Source organism: Copadichromis virginalis, linkage group LG5 (assembly GCF_057382275.1).
Source record: "Copadichromis virginalis isolate Kocher_CV1m ecotype Utaka linkage group LG5, C_Virginalis_male_GT1.1, whole genome shotgun sequence".
Lineage (NCBI taxonomy): Eukaryota > Metazoa > Chordata > Actinopteri > Cichliformes > Cichlidae > Copadichromis > Copadichromis virginalis.
Window position 1 is genome coordinate 21,094,842 of NC_140622.1, and position 4,839 is coordinate 21,099,680.

Consider the following 4,839-nt stretch of genomic DNA (forward strand, 5'->3'; position numbering starts at 1 on the left):
GCAGCCATTCTGTTGAAACTGGAGTCATTTTAAAAGGACCTTCTACTCCTTAAGCAACCTCACCTCTGTGCCCAGTGAACGTGCTCCTCTAAAGCCTTTACGTGCTTTCAGAAGGAGGCAGTGGAATCAGCTGGATGGGTAATGACACATAGTTCTTAGCTACATCGGTAAAGATCGGTAAAGATCCTACACTAATACAGAGAAAACCCCAACATTTAAACGACCCCCTATGAACAAGCCCTTAGCAACAGCGGGAAAGAAAAACTCTCTGTTTAACAGGAAGAAACGTGTGAAAGAATCAGGCTCGGGCAGCCATCTGCTGAAACTGGTTCTGGCCTGTAAATAGCTATAAAAGATGCTCCTGCTTTCACATCTACTGCATGTAGTGGGATATGTTCAGTAGGCAAAATGCCATTGAGGTGATTAATGTGTTGGATTCATTGTTTCTTGTGTCCTTTTCTCTCATTCCCACTGGAAACTAACATGCGCCTTAAATATAATGAGCTCAAGGAAGAACCAGAGAAAAAGAGCACACCCAGACGATTTGCTGAGATTCTCTTCACAAAGACGCTCTGTTTAGCTGCCTTTTAGAAACTATCATGTGAATATTGTAACTGCTTCATGATAAGAGCTCATTTTATCCCCAGTGAGTGCTCAGCAGTAAGCCCTCAGTGACATTCCATCAGGAGACCTTGATAAACAGGCCAAGACAAACAGCGCCCAGTTAGAGCCATCTTTCTCTCCTCTCCTCCCCTGTCCTTGATATCAGGCATGATTGGTGAGTCTGGCTGCAGCAGAGAGCATGGGAAATCCCATTGGGGGAAAATTCTTTATCTTTATATGGTCTGGTGTAGTTTCTCCTCTGAATTGATGAGCAAAGTGAATTTGTAAAGGCAAAGGTGAAGTGATTGTTAGCTTATCTTGGTGCATATGCCACTCAGCATTTTTCTCCCTTTGCTTGGTGAGCACAAGATTAAGTATACCATTAAGTAAAGTGTGTGGATGAGTTGGTACCACCTGTAAGGCTGGACCACAGTAAGAGCAGAGCCCAGGTTAAATGAGGCAGGGAGCTATTAGTGAGACGTTCTTCATAAAGCAAAGAGAATAAATGTGTGCACCATCTGCAGCCAGCTGCTTCGCCTCCTCTCACCTTTTACTGCAGACACATGGGGAATTACCTCATTGGGAACACAGCACTCTGTTGATACAGCCTCTGATTCTGGCCTGTAAATAACTTTGTTGTCCTGGTTAAAGCCTCTCTAATGGATTCAACTTTTTGTTGAGTAAGAACATGAGTCCCATGGTATCTAACAAAGTACTGGAATGACTATAGCTCTGCGCTTCCTACACGCTATCAATTTATCTTTTTTTTTTATTATACCCCAGTTACACTGAACCATCCATCTACAACCACCATCTCATGTGCCCATTTCTAATGAAAATAAATGAAACCACATTCATTTGCTTTATAGGAGAGGACGCTTAAAGCGTCCTTTAACCGACCAGACTGTGGAGATTTATTATCAGTGTAAGGAAACTGAGATAATGATGGCAGAATGTGTTCCAAATGTCTCTGAGAATTTAAAATAACCAATGAAAGGTATACATAAGAGCAGGTAGAGTTTGGGTTTTTATAACTTCTTTATTTTCAGCATATTAAAAATGGGAAACAGTCATATAAAAATAAAGTGACTCTGAGGATTGTTCAGTCTGTAAATGGCTCCACACGAAAATGGATGTCAGATGTAGCTGATAATATTTTTGCAGATTATAGGCTGCCGGCTGCCTGACTTCATGAGAGCTGCAAAGCGGTAGAAGTCCGCATCAAGCTCATTAATGCACGCGTGCGACTGGTGGAAAAACGGAACTTTGGACTGTGCTGCCACAACCGGACAGGACAGACGTTTTGCAGCATTGTCAGTTCTGTTAATCTGAGATTCAGTGGATCTCATCCTCACTTTGTCCTCCACACTCTTAGACAGTCCAACTAGTTTCCTCCTCATATTGACGAAGAAGGCTTTTCCCAGCCTAGGCCTTGAAGTTGGCTTCAGGTTGGTAGGCTCTGGACATTCTGGCAAGTCCATCCAGTTCTGTATGAGATCTGCAAAGCTGTTGTCACCTAAAACCAGAGGTTGGCGGTTGCGCCCTCTGGTCAATAAAGAGTTTGTCCAGTCCTCTGGGTCACTGGCCTCAAATGATGTCCATGTCTCCAGACAAACGTCGGAGGTGGATTTGGGGCGAATACGTCCGCTTGGCAATCTTTGTGTGCGCATGCAGGCTGAAGATGACACCCGCACATTCCTGGTCCTCCTCAGATATACTCCATCATCCTGCCACGAGGCCTCGGAGTAGCCTGAATCAAACTCCAGACTCTTGTGACTGCTGGGAGAGGCCGTGCTCAGCCTGAACCCAAACCGGCTGCTGGAGTCGTCCTCATCCTCTTCCAGAGGACTCGCCAGGCAGCAGGCAGAGTCGTAGGTACTGGCTGTGCTGGCATCAGACATCCGCAGGCGTGCGCGTTGCTCCCGTTGCAAAGCTCGCTGCTGACAAGCGCGTGCCAGTGCCGAGTGTTGGACTAAGGCTGGGAGTTGAGCGCTGATGGGAGCAAGGGGGCGCCTGGCTGCAGGGCAGCTTTTCCAAGGTTGTTTTAAATCTTGCAGTGACCTCATCATATACTGCATCTGCTCCCGTAGGCAGTCACCGGAGTCACTTAGGCAAAGCTGCAAAGAAAAGACAAAGAGTGTTAAGAAGTTGGCAATAAGTCATATGATATGGAGCATGAATAAAGCTAACAAAAGAAGATGACTGATAATCATTAATCCTTTTTAAATGGAGTGCTGGGTAAAGGTAGGAACAGGGACTACTTTTGGGACATGTTCAAACTTGCTTGGAGTACATTTCAGCCTATGAAAGAACATCTTTTCCTATTGTAATCTTTAAGGTCAGCTGACCTGCTGTTCAAAGAGTGCAGTTCTTCAAGAAGCCAATTTCAAAAACAAAGGCTATATGTTTGTCCGTTAATTCACTGAACCACACCAACAACTAGAGTGAACGCCCTAATTTCATTGACTCAGAAATGATTCAACTGACAACCCAGACAAATGTTATTCCAGAGAGAGAAAAAGACGTCCTGCCCAAAGTGAAGCGACCTGCACACAAAAAGGTGATTTCGGCTTAGCTACAGGGGTCCTGTCTCTTTAAGGGTGCAACATGCCTGCATATTAATTTTACCAGGGTAATACTCCTGCTTCCTCTCTGACTCAAGGAGCGGATTGGTCAGAATCAGCCAGTGGACACTGGTGGCTCACTCAAACTTAAACAAGAGGTGATGGAGTAGCAAAAAAGGAAAAGTGGGGTCTCCTTTTTTTAAACCCACTTTAATTCATAATCCTATGAAAGGATAAGCAGTACAGGAGGAAACCTGACACAGTCCAATACCCGCCACCACAACTGCAAGGTAATTGCAGGATTCTTGTCAATACAGTAACCTCTGAACCTCTATGACCTCTCATCTCCTAGTCTACTGCAGAATTTGACCCTGTTGCAAGACCTTCTGCCCCCATTTTGCTTTTTATCATAACTCTGCAAGCTGCTGCACAAAACGTAAGGAAGTAAGGAACGTGCACAGGAGGATTATCAGCAGGTAGCCTATATGAAGTATCGGACAACATGTTCTATCACGGAAATCAAGCAACGTCCCAGTTGATGAAAACAGTGAATGTCTGGTAAACAGTTAAACTTCACCTTGTTTTTATGTGAGGACAGAATGAACTCTTATCATTGTTAGGGGAAACCAATGCTATGTGCAAAACCCACGATTTAACATGTTCCACGCGTGGAAAGACTGACTCTACTAGCCTATTCAGAATATACTACAATGGTTTCGGGGTTTACACTTTTATAATAAAATTAATATAAAGCAAACTTACCATCTATTTTCCTTTCATCTGTAAAACTTTATATCTGCAAGAAAGAAAATGATGGAGTGGATTTAATGCAGCGCCCCACAGACATGAAACCCCTCATAACTAATAAATAACACTTCATGAAAGTATATAATAACAAGAGTTTAGGCTACACAGCGCTTACCTTGAACGTGACAGCTTCGTCCCATTAAGAGAAAATTGTCCCGATTCGTTCAAAGCAGTCGCGGGATTTAGTGTCCCCAGTAAGGAGTCAGCCCTTTCGGCTCCAGTCGCTTGATATGCTGAGTGAAAATTTCAGCCCCCTTGGCCTCCTTTTACAGCTCCGCGCTCTGCAGCCAGTTACAACCACTCGTGTCTGAATGAGCCAATCAGGGCGCAGGATGCCCGCAGAGCTCATTTGCAAAACAGCAGGAGAGAAAAAAAGATACTTCTGTAGAATAGCACCCCCACAACTCAATTCAGATTTTTTTAAACATACCCTTCATCATAAAACACCGTTGTCGTGTAATGTTTGAACGCAAAGACCTGGGAAGATTTAACCCAGACCTAGAGATTACTTTAGTGGGCCTGTAGCATTTATAAATGATGTTATGAGATTATGAGAGATATGAAAAGTCTTTCTTTCTATCGCTCCCAGAAATAATAATAATAATTCAGCTTTTACTTCATTTTAATTCACTTATTTTGTTGAAAATGCGATCATAAAATCGCTTTCTGGCTTCAGAAAAACAAACTAAACAAAACTGCAAATAGTAGAAGTTTTAAGAAGCTTCTGTTTTTTTTGTAAGAAGCAAACCCCTAACTTATCAGATGGTAAAAAAAAAACTTTCTTTCTTTTTGACTGCGACTGACTGCTTCATATCCCCTGTGATGCATTTATACGTAATCAAACACTTTTCACTGTGTTTCCTTT

At 43.2% G+C, this 4,839-nt stretch overlaps 1 pseudogene; it reads right to left on the reverse strand.

Moving 5' to 3' along the window:
- Window positions 1–1,628: 1,628 nt before the first annotated feature.
- On the reverse strand, window positions 1,629–3,725 carry LOC146709596 (PAK4-inhibitor inka2 pseudogene; annotated as a pseudogene).
- Window positions 3,726–4,839: the final 1,114 nt, after the last annotated feature.